General features: G+C 48.5%; 11 non-coding genes across 11 annotated transcripts; all 11 read right to left on the bottom strand.

Annotated features, from left to right (window-relative positions):
• Nucleotides 1-1010: 1010 nt before the first annotated feature.
• Nucleotides 1011-1092, bottom strand: trnal-aag (transfer RNA leucine (anticodon AAG)). The gene has a single exon. It is a non-coding gene; the product is annotated as a tRNA-Leu (tRNA).
• A 1136-nt stretch (nucleotides 1093-2228) lies between these two features.
• trnal-uag (transfer RNA leucine (anticodon UAG)) lies at nucleotides 2229-2310 on the bottom strand. The gene has a single exon. It is a non-coding gene; the product is annotated as a tRNA-Leu (tRNA).
• Nucleotides 2311-3361: 1051 nt separating this feature from the next.
• On the bottom strand, nucleotides 3362-3443 carry trnal-aag (transfer RNA leucine (anticodon AAG)). Its single transcript has one exon. It is a non-coding gene; the product is annotated as a tRNA-Leu (tRNA).
• Nucleotides 3444-4578: 1135 nt separating this feature from the next.
• Nucleotides 4579-4660, bottom strand: trnal-uag (transfer RNA leucine (anticodon UAG)). The gene has a single exon. It is a non-coding gene; the product is annotated as a tRNA-Leu (tRNA).
• A 1053-nt stretch (nucleotides 4661-5713) lies between these two features.
• On the bottom strand, nucleotides 5714-5795 carry trnal-aag (transfer RNA leucine (anticodon AAG)). The gene has a single exon. It is a non-coding gene; the product is annotated as a tRNA-Leu (tRNA).
• Nucleotides 5796-6930: 1135 nt separating this feature from the next.
• Nucleotides 6931-7012, bottom strand: trnal-uag (transfer RNA leucine (anticodon UAG)). The gene has a single exon. It is a non-coding gene; the product is annotated as a tRNA-Leu (tRNA).
• Nucleotides 7013-8066: 1054 nt separating this feature from the next.
• Nucleotides 8067-8148, bottom strand: trnal-aag (transfer RNA leucine (anticodon AAG)). The gene has a single exon. It is a non-coding gene; the product is annotated as a tRNA-Leu (tRNA).
• Nucleotides 8149-11341: 3193 nt separating this feature from the next.
• On the bottom strand, nucleotides 11342-11423 carry trnal-uag (transfer RNA leucine (anticodon UAG)). Its single transcript has one exon. It is a non-coding gene; the product is annotated as a tRNA-Leu (tRNA).
• A 1052-nt stretch (nucleotides 11424-12475) lies between these two features.
• Nucleotides 12476-12557, bottom strand: trnal-aag (transfer RNA leucine (anticodon AAG)). The gene has a single exon. It is a non-coding gene; the product is annotated as a tRNA-Leu (tRNA).
• Nucleotides 12558-13692: 1135 nt separating this feature from the next.
• Nucleotides 13693-13774, bottom strand: trnal-uag (transfer RNA leucine (anticodon UAG)). Its single transcript has one exon. It is a non-coding gene; the product is annotated as a tRNA-Leu (tRNA).
• Nucleotides 13775-14826: 1052 nt separating this feature from the next.
• On the bottom strand, nucleotides 14827-14908 carry trnal-aag (transfer RNA leucine (anticodon AAG)). Its single transcript has one exon. It is a non-coding gene; the product is annotated as a tRNA-Leu (tRNA).
• Nucleotides 14909-14950: the final 42 nt, after the last annotated feature.

The raw sequence follows: 14950 nt of genomic DNA, 5'->3' as shown, positions 1-14950 counted from the left end.
CCACCCCAAAGATAGAGAGAACGTCGGCCGCCGGACCTTCTTTGCAAAGCCTCTGGAATGCGGGCAAAGAACTTTTTTTTTTTTTTTGGGTATGCACAATAGCCTTCCAAAACTCTGTCTTGGCAGCAGTGGGATTCAAACCCACACCCCCGAAGAGACTGTAGCCTTAATCCAGCGCCTTATGCTACGTTCACACCAAACGCGAATACGCGTCTAAATTCGCGCCTGCCGCTTCTATTTATACGCGTGACCACTTTGTGTTCATTCACCCGTCAAGAGCGAAATGGACGCGCATAAAAACAAAAGTTTGAAGCGAAATTTACGCACGTCAGGTGCGTCAGAGGCGAAAGTTTCAAAAAGTTTCGAACCCCGTTGGTAGCCATCTTTTTACAAGATGTCTGTTGTTGATCGCTCATTTATCGAGAGTGTCACTGCTCTGTATTTGCTCTGGAGAGCAGAACAGCGGTGTAGGGATCATCGTCGCTGCATTTGGGTTGCGCTTCGCCACAAGCTGATGCCTTGTAATTCGCCGCCGTAAAGGCATCCTTAATACAGGGTATGCAGTCCTACTTCTGGTGGCCCCCTTCCTGTGGAGTGGAGGTCCATCTATGATCAAGCACACCTGAATCCGCTAATCAAGGCTTTTGGGGCTTATGTGAAAACGATAGCCAGCTGTGTTGCATTTAAAATCAAAATGATCAGGCAGCTGTTATTTCACCCAAAACTTTCCATGAGTGACATTGGCTGTCTCCATTCTTGTAGACTACTCATTGTTTTTCATTAATATAATTTTCAAATTCGTTGAATTGTTTTTTTGTTTTTTATTGCACCTCTCCTATGATTGTAAATTATTGGTGTGCCTCTGTTGGAATGGAGCAGAGGCTGGGACAAGCTTCCAGCACTAACTTTGTTAAATGGCAAAGAATGCGAAAGCGGCTAAGTTTGGATGAGCATGCAGGGTCACTTCTCCAGTCGCTTCGCAGCCTCAGGAGCTTTCCAAAAGATTTCCCTGGCAGCGGTGGGATTCGAACCCACGCCCCCGAAGAGACTGGAGCCTTAATCCAGCGCCTTAGACCGCTCGGCCACGCTACCTTGTCATGGTGTGTTCCACGGGTCTTTACGACAGGTCAAACGACCTCCCTAATACTGACTCTGCGGAACGGCTGCAGTCTATTCCTGTTTGCGTAAAACAAGCCCGCTCCCAAGCGGGTTAGAGGGCCTCCCTGCCTTGGTTAAAATGGCTGCTGGCAGCAATGGGATTTGAACCAACGCCCCCGAGGAGTCTGGAGCCTAACTCAAACGCCTTAAACCACTCGGCCACGCTACCCTGGAATGTGCTACCCTGGAATGTTCACCTTCGTGGGCCCTTTTTTCCCCACCCCAAAGACAGAGAAAACGTCGGCCGCCGGACCTTCTTTGCAAAGCCTCTGGAGTGCGGGCAAAAAACGTTTTTTTTTTTTTTTTGTGTAGGCACAATAGCCTTCCGAAACTCTGTCTTGGCAGTAGTGGGACTCAAACTCACACCCCCGAAGATACTGGAGCCTTAATCCAGAGCCTTAGACCACTCGGCCACACTACCCTGGCACATTCACCCTCGTGGTCCCTTTTTTTTTCTTGTCGCGCTTCGCTGCAAGCTGATGCCTTGTAATTCGCCGCCGTAAAGGCATCCTTTATACAGGGGTATGCAGTCCTACTCCTGGTGGCCCCCTTCCTGTAGAGTGGAGGTCAGCATCAAGCAGCTCCTGATTGGTTAACGCGGCGTGAATTGACACAGAAGTTCCGATTTTTCCCCTCGGGTAGCAGACGCGAATTTTTGTCAGACGCGTGATTCACAAAAAAGCACAATTCGCGCTTAACGCACCTAACGCGCCAGACGCTCAATTCGCGCCATTCGCGCGAACTAGACGCGCGGATGAGGCGAATTCGCGTCTACCGCGCCGCGCCTCATTCGCGCCGCAAGAACTCCAGGCGCGTGTTAACGCGTTTTACCATTGACTTAACATTGAAAACACTCGGACCAGACGCATATTCCCGTTTGGTGTGAATGTAGCATTAGACCGCGCGGCCATGCTACCTCGTCGGGTTGCGCTCCAAGGGTCTCTTCCACAGGTGGAACGGCCTCCCTAATACTTACTCTGCAGAACTGCTGCAGTCTAAACCTGTTTGCGTGAAATAATCCCGATGCCAAGCGGGTTAGAGGACCTCCCTGCCTTGGTTAAAATGGCTGCTGGCAGCGATGGGATTCAAACCCACGCCCCCGAAGAGACTGGAGCCTAAATCCAGCGCCTTAGACCACTCGGCAACGCTACCCTGGGATTTGCGCTTTTGTGGGCCGTTTTCTGCCCTCTTCCCCCACCCCAAAGATAGAGAGAACGTCGGCCGCCGGACCTTCTTTGCAAAGCCTCTGGAATGCGGGCAAAGAACTTTTTTTTTTTTTTGGGTATGCACAATAGCCTTCCAAAACTCTGTCTTGGCAGCAGTGGGATTCAAACCCACACCCCCGAAGAGACTGTAGCCTTAATCCAGCGCCTTATGCTACGTTCACACCAAACGCGAATACGCGTCTAAATTCGCGCCTGCCGCTTCTATTTATACGCGTGACCACTTTGTGTTCATTCACCCGTCAAGAGCGAAATGGACGCGCATAAAAACAAAAGTTTGAAGCGAAATTTACGCACGTCAGGTGCGTCAGAGGCGAAAGTTTCAAAAAGTTTCGAACCCCGTTGGTAGCCATCTTTTTACAAGATGTCTGTTGTTGATCGCTCATTTATCGAGAGTGTCACTGCTCTGTATTTGCTCTGGAGAGCAGAACAGCGGTGTAGGGATCATCGTCGCTGCATTTGGGTTGCGCTTCGCCACAAGCTGATGCCTTGTAATTCGCCGCCGTAAAGGCATCCTTAATACAGGGTATGCAGTCCTACTTCTGGTGGCCCCCTTCCTGTGGAGTGGAGGTCCATCTATGATCAAGCACACCTGAATCCGCTAATCAAGGCTTTTGGGGCTTATGTGAAAACGATAGCCAGCTGTTTTGCATTTAAAATCAAAATGATCAGGCAGCTGTTATTTCACCCAAAACTTTCCATGAGTGACATTGGCTGTCTCCATTCTTGTAGACTACTCATTGTTTTTCATTAATATAATTTTCAAATTCGTTGAATTGTTTGTTTGTTTTTTATTGCACCTCTCCTATGATTGTAAATTATTGGTGTGCCTCTGTTGGAATGGAGCAGAGGCTGGGACAAGCTTCCAGCACTGACTTTGCTAAATGGCAAAGAATGCGAAAGCGGCTAAGTTTGGATGAGCATGCAGGGTCACTTCTCCAGTCGCTTCGCAGCCTCAGGAGCTTTCCAAAAGATTTCCCTGGCAGCGGTGGGATTCGAACCCACGCCCCCGAAGAGACTGGAGCCTTAATCCAGCGCCTTAGACCGCTCGGCCACGCTACCTTGTCATGGTGTGTTCCACGGGTCTTTACGACAGGTCAAACGACCTCCCTAATACTGACTCTGCGGAACGGCTGCAGTCTATTCCTGTTTGCGTAAAACAAGCCCGCTCCCAAGCGGGTTAGAGGGCCTCCCTGCCTTGGTTAAAATGGCTGCTGGCAGCAATGGGATTTGAACCAACGCCCCCGAGGAGTCTGGAGCCTAACTCAAACGCCTTAAACCACTCGGCCACGCTACCCTGGAATGTGCTACCCTGGAATGTTCACCTTCGTGGGCCCTTTTTTCCCCACCCCAAAGACAGAGAAAACGTCGGCCGCCGGACCTTCTTTGCAAAGCCTCTGGAGTGCGGGCAAAAAACGTTTTTTTTTTTTTTTGTGTAGGCACAATAGCCTTCCGAAACTCTGTCTTGGCAGTAGTGGGACTCAAACTCACACCCCCGAAGATACTGGAGCCTTAATCCAGAGCCTTAGACCACTCGGCCACACTACCCTGGCACATTCACCCTCGTGGTCCCTTTTTTTTTCTTGTCGCGCTTCGCTGCAAGCTGATGCCTTGTAATTCGCCGCCGTAAAGGCATCCTTTATACAGGGGTATGCAGTCCTACTCCTGGTGGCCCCCTTCCTGTAGAGTGGAGGTCAGCATCAAGCAGCTCCTGATTGGTTAACGCGGCGTGAATTGACACAGAAGTTCAGATTTTTCACCTCGGGTAGCAGACGCGAATTTTTGTCAGACGCGTGATTCACAAAAAAGCACAATTCGCGCTTAACGCACCTAACGCGCCAGACGCTCAATTCGCGCCATACGCGCGAACTAGACGCGCGGATGAGGCGAATTCGCGTCTACCGCGCCGCGCCTCATTCGCGCCGCAAGAACTCCAGGCGCGTGTTAACGCGTTTTACCATTGACTTAACATTGAAAACACTCGGACCAGACGCATATTCCCGTTTGGTGTGAATGTAGCATTAGACCGCGCGGCCATGCTACCTCGTCGGGTTGCGCTCCAAGGGTCTCTTCCACAGGTGGAACGGCCTCCCTAATACTTACTCTGCAGAACTGCTGCAGTCTAATCCTGTTTGCGTGAAATAATCCCGATGCCAAGCGGGTTAGAGGACCTCCCTGCCTTGGTTAAAATGGCTGCTGGCAGCGATGGGATTCAAACCCACGCCCCCGAAGAGACTGGAGCCTAAATCCAGCGCCTTAGACCACTCGGCAACGCTACCCTGGGATTTGCGCTTTTGTGGGCCGTTTTCTGCCCTCTTCCCCCACCCCAAAGATAGAGAGAACGTCGGCCGCCGGACCTTCTTTGCAAAGCCTCTGGAATGCGGGCAAAGAACTTTTTTTTTTTTTTTTGGGTATGCACAATAGCCTTCCAAAACTCTGTCTTGGCAGCAGTGGGATTCAAACCCACACCCCCGAAGAGACTGTAGCCTTAATCCAGCGCCTTATGCTACGTTCACACCAAACGCGAATACGCGTCTAAATTCGCGCCTGCCGCTTCTATTTATACGCGTGACCACTTTGTGTTCATTCACCCGTCAAGAGCGAAATGGACGCGCATAAAAACAAAAGTTTGAAGCGAAATTTACGCACGTCAGGTGCGTCAGAGGCGAAAGTTTCAAAAAGTTTCGAACCCCGTTGGTAGCCATCTTTTTACAAGATGTCTGTTGTTGATCGCTCATTTATCGAGAGTGTCACTGCTCTGTATTTGCTCTGGAGAGCAGAACAGCGGTGTAGGGATCATCGTCGCTGCATTTGGGTTGCGCTTCGCCACAAGCTGATGCCTTGTAATTCGCCGCCGTAAAGGCATCCTTAATACAGGGTATGCAGTCCTACTTCTGGTGGCCCCCTTCCTGTGGAGTGGAGGTCCATCTATGATCAAGCACACCTGAATCCGCTAATCAAGGCTTTTGGGGCTTATGTGAAAACGATAGCCAGCTGTGTTGCATTTAAAATCAAAATGATCAGGCAGCTGTTATTTCACCCAAAACTTTCCATGAGTGACATTGGCTGTCTCCATTCTTGTAGACTACTCATTGTTTTTCATTAATATAATTTTCAAATTCGTTGAATTGTTTGTTTGTTTTTTATTGCACCTCTCCTATGATTGTAAATTATTGGTGTGCCTCTGTTGGAATGGAGCAGAGGCTGGGACAAGCTTCCAGCACTGACTTTGCTAAATGGCAAAGAATGCGAAAGCGGCTAAGTTTGGATGAGCATGCAGGGTCACTTCTCCAGTCGCTTCGCAGCCTCAGGAGCTTTCCAAAAGATTTCCCTGGCAGCGGTGGGATTCGAACCCACGCCCCCGAAGAGACTGGAGCCTTAATCCAGCGCCTTAGACCGCTCGGCCACGCTACCTTGTCATGGTGTGTTCCACGGGTCTTTACGACAGGTCAAACGACCTCCCTAATACTGACTCTGCGGAACGGCTGCAGTCTATTCCTGTTTGCGTAAAACAAGCCCGCTCCCAAGCGGGTTAGAGGGCCTCCCTGCCTTGGTTAAAATGGCTGCTGGCAGCAATGGGATTTGAACCAACGCCCCCGAGGAGTCTGGAGCCTAACTCAAACGCCTTAAACCACTCGGCCACGCTACCCTGGAATGTGCTACCCTGGAATGTTCACCTTCGTGGGCCCTTTTTTCCCCACCCCAAAGACAGAGAAAACGTCGGCCGCCGGACCTTCTTTGCAAAGCCTCTGGAGTGCGGGCAAAAAACGTTTTTTTTTTTTTTTTGTGTAGGCACAATAGCCTTCCGAAACTCTGTCTTGGCAGTAGTGGGACTCAAACTCACACCCCCGAAGATACTGGAGCCTTAATCCAGAGCCTTAGACCACTCGGCCACACTACCCTGGCACATTCACCCTCGTGGTCCCTTTTTTTTCTTGTCGCGCTTCGCTGCAAGCTGATGCCTTGTAATTCGCCGCCGTAAAGGCATCCTTTATACAGGGGTATGCAGTCCTACTCCTGGTGGCCCCCTTCCTGTAGAGTGGAGGTCAGCATCAAGCAGCTCCTGATTGGTTAACGCGGCGTGAATTGACACAGAAGTTCCGATTTTTCCCCTCGGGTAGCAGACGCGAATTTTTGTCAGACGCGTGATTCACAAAAAAGCACAATTCGCGCTTAACGCACCTAACGCGCCAGACGCTCAATTCGCGCCATACGCGCGAACTAGACGCGCGGATGAGGCGAATTCGCGTCTACCGCGCCGCGCCTCATTCGCGCCGCAAGAACTCCAGGCGCGTGTTAACGCGTTTTACCATTGACTTAACATTGAAAACACTCGGACCAGACGCATATTCCCGTTTGGTGTGAATGTAGCATTAGACCGCGCGGCCATGCTACCTCGTCGGGTTGCGCTCCAAGGGTCTCTTCCACAGGTGGAACGGCCTCCCTAATACTTACTCTGCAGAACTGCTGCAGTCTAATCCTGTTTGCGTGAAATAATCCCGATGCCAAGCGGGTTAGAGGACCTCCCTGCCTTGGTTAAAATGGCTGCTGGCAGCGATGGGATTCAAACCCACGCCCCCGAAGAGACTGGAGCCTAAATCCAGCGCCTTAGACCACTCGGCAACGCTACCCTGGGATTTGCGCTTTTGTGGGCCGTTTTCTGCCCTCTTCCCCCACCCCAAAGATAGAGAGAACGTCGGCCGCCGGACCTTCTTTGCAAAGCCTCTGGAATGCGGGCAAAGAACTTTTTTTTTTTTTTTTTGGGTATGCACAATAGCCTTCCAAAACTCTGTCTTGGCAGCAGTGGGATTCAAACCCACACCCCCGAAGAGACTGTAGCCTTAATCCAGCGCCTTATGCTACGTTCACACCAAACGCGAATACGCGTCTAAATTCGCGCCTGCCGCTTCTATTTATACGCGTGACCACTTTGTTTTCATTCACCCGTCAAGAGCGAAATGGACGCGCATAAAAACAAAAGTTTGAAGCGAAATTTACGCACGTCAGGTGCGTCAGAGGCGAAAGTTTCAAAAAGTTTCGAACCCCGTTGGTAGCCATCTTTTTACAAGATGTCTGTTGTTGATCGCTCATTTATCGAGAGTGTCACTGCTCTGTATTTGCTCTGGAGAGCAGAACAGCGGTGTAGGGATCATCGTCGCTGCATTTGGGTTGCGCTTCGCCACAAGCTGATGCCTTGTAATTCGCCGCCGTAAAGGCATCCTTAATACAGGGTATGCAGTCCTACTTCTGGTGGCCCCCTTCCTGTGGAGTGGAGGTCCATCTATGATCAAGCACACCTGAATCCGCTAATCAAGGCTTTTGGGGCTTATGTGAAAACGATAGCCAGCTGTGTTGCATTTAAAATCAAAATGATCAGGCAGCTGTTATTTCACCCAAAACTTTCCATGAGTGACATTGGCTGTCTCCATTCTTGTAGACTACTCATTGTTTTTCATTAATATAATTTTCAAATTCGTTGAATTGTTTGTTTGTTTTTTATTGCACCTCTCCTATGATTGTAAATTATTGGTGTGCCTCTGTTGGAATGGAGCAGAGGCTGGGACAAGCTTCCAGCACTGACTTTGCTAAATGGCAAAGAATGCGAAAGCGGCTAAGTTTGGATGAGCATGCAGGGTCACTTCTCCAGTCGCTTCGCAGCCTCAGGAGCTTTCCAAAAGATTTCCCTGGCAGCGGTGGGATTCGAACCCACGCCCCCGAAGAGACTGGAGCCTTAATCCAGCGCCTTAGACCGCTCGGCCACGCTACCTTGTCATGGTGTGTTCCACGGGTCTTTACGACAGGTCAAACGACCTCCCTAATACTGACTCTGCGGAACGGCTGCAGTCTATTCCTGTTTGCGTAAAACAAGCCCGCTCCCAAGCGGGTTAGAGGGCCTCCCTGCCTTGGTTAAAATGGCTGCTGGCAGCAATGGGATTTGAACCAACGCCCCCGAGGAGTCTGGAGCCTAACTCAAACGCCTTAACCCTCTGGGGCCGACGGTCACGCCGGCGTGACCAACCTACTTTTTTTAAGATCAGCGCAAAAGACACTAAAAATGCTCTGTCAGTTTTAGTCATACAAATTAGAGATATACATCATTGGAAACTGTAAAGTGTGTACTTTTATTTGTGCACACTCACAGGAACAGCAGAAAGTTGTGCTTTTTTATTTAGAATAAAGAAAACAAACAGGGTGATTTCTGTTTTCTCTGTCTCCGCGAACTGCTTTTAGAAATGCGTTACTTAAATCATTCAAACTCGGTGAATACTCAGCACACAAACAGAAAAGTGGTATCTACTGAAAGCTTGAGATTTATGCTTTTAAACGAAGTAAGTTTGATCAAAAACCAATAATCTGTGATAAATTAATCTATATGAAACCAAGGAGATGTCTAGTCTATCCAGTTCCAACTAATTATCTCTAATGTGACCGCGCCCACTATCGCGAAATCTTTTGCCATGCAAATTAGCCATGTGCTGCAGGCGCGGCAAGGACCGGAGTATCTGTATGCGAGGAAACTCCCACATCACCGCAACAAAGCAACATGACTTCAAGTTCATCTTGGTTACAGTTTGTTCCTGAATTAAGATATGCTGTGAGGAATTAGACTTATATTTACCACGATCATAAGAAGGACGTGATGCGACGCAAACCCAACAGGAGGAGACATTTACATGAGTAAGTCTTACTTTCATTTTCCTACTAGCTTTCGCTGTTGTTTCCTTTGGCAAAACATGTACACATTTTACTAGTTAGACTTATTCCAAACTAAAATTCCTGACTTAATCAAATGAAACATTATGAAGTACGTTTGATTGCATCTCACACAATGGCAGGATATTTATAATGTTCTAGAAAAACGATGTGATTATGACTGTGAGATGCATTTATGACGATATCTTTATGACTGTAGAATCATACTTATTAATTTATTTATTTTATTGTACAACAGTAGGGTGAAATATAATATATAATATAATATGAGTGCTTACACTGAATGTGTGTTTACATCACGTTTGTTAGTAATATAGTGCTAAACGATAATTATTAGTTTCTCAGATATTACATGTCCTTTTTTACATTAGTACAAATGCTAGAGTATAGACTGTATTCTGACAGATGATCCTGATATGATTTTTGATTTGTTTTGTTTTTGTAGTGATCTCAAACCTGCTCAAAAGTGAATCCTGCCCTCTTTCCCTTGAGTCCCTTCAAACTGTTTTCCTGTGAGAGCACTAGAAACTTGAGATGTTCAACTACACTGATATTCTAGTGTAAAAAAAGTTTTTGACTTTTTTTGTGTGCATGCAAAATAGCAGGTAAGATTTTTCCTGTTTCATTTGTTGAACAGAATTCAGAAGAAGTTTTCAGAAATGCCACAAAGTCTGTGCACATCCGTGTGGTTAGATGAGGGAGCTCAATAATGTGTCTTTGACGTTCATTATGTATGTTTTGTTTATACAGTGTAGTAAATAAAATAAAAATAATCTAAAACTCCATTCTCTGAATCTTCTCACATTGTTTCTTGTTCTGCTAGTGAAGTCAGGCATTGATGGGGCCATTAGGGAGGGCTCTTTTGTCTCTCAGGTGTGAATTGCTAAATATTCATGGGCCATTGCCACACCTATGAATAATCCCTTTCGATCACAAAACATGTTTTATAAAATTTAAATCAATATATTGTTTTCTCTGAACGAGTGAACGAGATGATTTTCACATCATTTGGTTGAAAAAATTCTAACCTACGACATCCAATTATCTAAAGTCTTGTAAAGAAATGTCCTATAAGTCGTTCATGGCCTTATTTCAGTGACTTCAAAACTTTAGATTTTCAATAACCACGCATAAACATAGTTTTCTCAAAAACACAAACATGCACATTAATGTTGCTTGCATATTATTGTAGCCCAATATGTGCTGATTACAATGTAATCTGACTTTAACCATTCATATGTTTTTAAGATACTGAAAAAAGCACAAATGTCAGGGCATGTCAAAACTTCTTCAGGGCCCCAAAACACCTCAGACCCCAGAGGGTTAAACCACTCGGCCACGCTACCCTGGAATGTGCTACCCTGGAATGTTCACCTTCGTGGGCCCTTTTTTCCCCACCCCAAAGACAGAGAAAACGTTGGCCGCCGGACCTTCTTTGCAAAGCCTCTGGAGTGCGGGCAAAAAACGTTTTTTTTTTTTTTTGTGTAGGCACAATAGCCTTCCGAAACTCTGTCTTGGCAGTAGTGGGACTCAAACTCACACCCCCGAAGATACTGGAGCCTTAATCCAGAGCCTTAGACCACTCGGCCACACTACCCTGGCACATTCACCCTCGTGGTCCCTTTTTTTTTCTTGTCGCGCTTCGCTGCAAGCTGATGCCTTGTAATTCGCCGCCGTAAAGGCATCCTTTATACAGGGGTATGCAGTCCTACTCCTGGTGGCCCCCTTCCTGTAGAGTGGAGGTCAGCATCAAGCAGCTCCTGATTGGTTAACGCGGCGTGAATTGACACAGAAGTTCCGATTTTTCCCCTCGGGTAGCAGACGCGAATTTTTGTCAGACGCGTGATTCACAAAAAAGCACAATTCGCGCTTAACGCACCTAACGCGCCAGACGCTCAATTCGCGCCATACGCGCGAACTAGACGCGCGGATGAGGCGAATTCGTGTCTACCGCGCCGCGCCTCATTCGCGCCGCAAGAACTCCAGGCGCGTGTTAACGCGTTTTACCATTGACTTAACATTGAAAACACTCGGACCAGACGCATATTCCCGTTTGGTGTGAATGTAGCATTAGACCGCGCGGCCATGCTACCTCGTCGGGTTGCGCTCCAAGGGTCTCTTCCACAGGTGGAACGGCCTCCCTAATACTTACTCTGCAGAACTGCTGCAGTCTAATCCTGTTTGCGTGAAATAATCCCGATGCCAAGCGGGTTAGAGGACCTCCCTGCCTTGGTTAAAATGGCTGCTGGCAGCGATGGGATTCAAACCCACGCCCCCGAAGAGACTGGAGCCTAAATCCAGCGCCTTAGACCACTCGGCAACGCTACCCTGGGATTTGCGCTTTTGTGGGCCGTTTTCTGCCCTCTTCCCCCACCCCAAAGATAGAGAGAACGTCGGCCGCCGGACCTTCTTTGCAAAGCCTCTGGAATGCGGGCAAAGAACTTTTTTTTTTTTTTTGGGTATGCACAATAGCCTTCCAAAACTCTGTCTTGGCAGCAGTGGGATTCAAACCCACACCCCCGAAGAGACTGTAGCCTTAATCCAGCGCCTTATGCTACGTTCACACCAAACGCGAATACGCGTCTAAATTCGCGCCTGCCGCTTCTATTTATACGCGTGACCACTTTGTGTTCATTCACCCGTCAAGAGCGAAATGGACGCGCATAAAAACAAAAGTTTGAAGCGAAATTTACGCACGTCAGGTGCGTCAGAGGCGAAAGTTTCAAAAAGTTTCGAACCCCGTTGGTAGCCATCTTTTTACAAGATGTCTGTTGTTGATCGCTCATTTATCGAGAGTGTCACTGCTCTGTATTTGCTCTGGAGAGCAGAACAGCGGTGTAGGGATCATCGTCGCTGCATTTGGGTTGCGCTTCGCCACAAGCTGATGCCTTGTAATTCGCCGCCGTAAAGGCATCCTTAATACAGGGTATGCAGTCCTACTTCTGGTGGCCCCCTTCCTGTGGAGTGGAGGTCCATCTATGATCAAGCACACCTGAATCCGCTAATCAAGGCTTTTGGGGCTTATGTGAAAACGATAGCCAGCTGTGTTGCATTTAAAATCAAAATGATCAGGCAGCTGTTATTTCACCCAAAACTTTCCATGAGTGACATTGGCTGTCTCCATTCTTGTAGACTACTCATTGTTTTTCATTAATATAATTTTCAAATTCGTTGAATTGTTTGTTTGTTTTTTATTGCACCTCTCCTATGATTGTAAATTATTGGTGTGCCTCTGTTGGAATGGAGCAGAGGCTGGGACAAGCTTCCAGCACTGACTTTGCTAAATGGCAAAGAATGCGAAAGCGGCTAAGTTTGGATGAGCATGCAGGGTCACTTCTCCAGTCGCTTCGCAGCCTCAGGAGCTTTCCAAAAGATTTCCCTGGCAGCGGTGGGATTCGAACCCACGCCCCCGAAGAGACTGGAGCCTTAATCCAGCGCCTTAGACCGCTCGGCCACGCTACCTTGTCATGGTGTGTTCCACGGGTCTTTACGACAGGTCAAACGACCTCCCTAATACTGACTCTGCGGAACGGCTGCAGTCTATTCCTGTTTGCGTAAAACAAGCCCGCTCCCAAGCGGGTTAGAGGGCCTCCCTGCCTTGGTTAAAATGGCTGCTGGCAGCAATGGGATTTGAACCAACGCCCCCGAGGAGTCTGGAGCCTAACTCAAACGCCTTAAACCACTCGGCCACGCTACCCTGGAATGTGCTACCCTGGAATGTTCACCTTCGTGGGCCCTTTTTTCCCCACCCCAAAGACAGAGAAAACGTCGGCCGCCGGACCTTCTTTGCAAAGCCTCTGGAGTGCGGGCAAAAAACGTTTTTTTTTTTTTTTGTGTAGGCACAATAGCCTTCCGAAACTCTGTCTTGGCAGTAGTGGGACTCAAACTCACACCCCCGAAGATACTGGAGCCTTAATCCAGAGCCTTAGACCACTCGGCCACACTACCCTGGCACATTCACCCTCGTGGTCCCTTTTTTTTTCTTGTCGCGCTTCGCTGCAAGCTGATGCCTTGTAATTCGCCGCCGTAAAGGCATCCTTTATACAGGGGTATGCAGTCCTACTCCTGGTGGCCCCCTTCCTGTAGAGTGGAGGTCAGCATCAAGCAGCTCCTGATTGGTTAACGCGGCGTGAATTGACACAGAAGTTCCGATTTTTCCCCTCGGGTAGCAGACGCGAATTTTTGTCAGACGCGTGATTCACAAAAAAGCACAATTCGCGCTTAACGCACCTAACGCGCCAGACGCTCAATTCGCGCCATACGCGCGAACTAGACGCGCGGATGAGGCGAATTCGCGTCTACCGCGCCGCGCCTCATTCGCGCCGCAAGAACTCCAGGCGCGTGTTAACGCGTTTTACCATTGACTTAACATTGAAAACACTCGGACCAGACGCATATTCCCGTTTGGTGTGAATGTAGCATTAGACCGCGCGGCCATGCTACCTCGTCGGGTTGCGCTCCAAGGGTCTCTTCCACAGGTGGAACGGCCTCCCTAATACTTACTCTGCAGAACTGCTGCAGTCTAATCCTGTTTGCGTGAAATAATCCCGATGCCAAGCGGGTTAGAGGACCTCCCTGCCTTGGTTAAAATGGCTGCTGGCAGCGATGGGATTCAAACCCACGCCCCCGAAGAGACTGGAGCCTAAATCCAGCGCCTTAGACCACTCGGCAACGCTACCCTGGGATTTGCGCTTTTGTGGGCCGTTTTCTGCCCTCTTCCCCCACCCCAAAGATAGAGAGAACGTCGGCCGCCGGACCTTCTTTGCAAAGCCTCTGGAATGCGGGCAAAGAACTTTTTTTTTTTTTTTGGGTATGCACAATAGCCTTCCAAAACTCTGTCTTGGCAGCAGTGGGATTCAAACCCACACCCCCGAAGAGACTGTAGCCTTAATCCAGCGCCTTATGCTACGTTCACACCAAACGCGAATACGCGTCTAAATTCGCGCCTGCCGCTTATATTTATACGCGTGACCACTTTGTGTTCATTCACCCGTCAAGAGCGAAATGGACGCGCATAAAAACAAAAGTTTGAAGCGAAATTTACGCACGTCAGGTGCGTCAGAGGCGAAAGTTTCAAAAAGTTTCGAACCCCGTTGGTAGCCATCTTTTTACAAGATGTCTGTTGTTGATCGCTCATTTATCGAGAGTGTCACTGCTCTGTATTTGCTCTGGAGAGCAGAACAGCGGTGTAGGGATCATCGTCGCTGCATTTGGGTTGCGCTTCGCCACAAGCTGATGCCTTGTAATTCGCCGCCGTAAAGGCATCCTTAATACAGGGTATGCAGTCCTACTTCTGGTGGCCCCCTTCCTGTGGAGTGGAGGTCCATCTATGATCAAGCACACCTGAATCCGCTAATCAAGGCTTTTGGGGCTTATGTGAAAACGATAGCCAGCTGTGTTGCATTTAAAATCAAAATGATCAGGCAGCTGTTATTTCACCCAAAACTTTCCATGAGTGACATTGGCTGTCTCCATTCTTGTAGACTACTCATTGTTTTTCATTAATATAATTTTCAAATTCGTTGAATTGTTTGTTTGTTTTTTATTGCACCTCTCCTATGATTGTAAATTATTGGTGTGCCTCTGTTGGAATGGAGCAGAGGCTGGGACAAGCTTCCAGCACTGACTTTGCTAAATGGCAAAGAATGCGAAAGCGGCTAAGTTTGGATGAGCATGCAGGGTCACTTCTCCAGTCGCTTCGCAGCCTCAGGAGCTTTCCAAAAGATTTCCCTGGCAGCGGTGGGATTCGAACCCACGCCCCCGAAGAGACTGGAGCCTTAATCCAGCGCCTTAGACCGCTCGGCCACGCTACCTTGTCATGGTGTGTTCCACGGGTCTTTACGACAGGTCAAACG

This window comes from Garra rufa, unplaced genomic scaffold (assembly GCF_049309525.1).
Source record: "Garra rufa unplaced genomic scaffold, GarRuf1.0 hap1_unplaced_029, whole genome shotgun sequence".
Lineage (NCBI taxonomy): Eukaryota > Metazoa > Chordata > Actinopteri > Cypriniformes > Cyprinidae > Garra > Garra rufa.
Note: the sequence above shows the minus strand (reverse complement) of the source record. Positions and strands in the feature narration are given on the sequence as shown.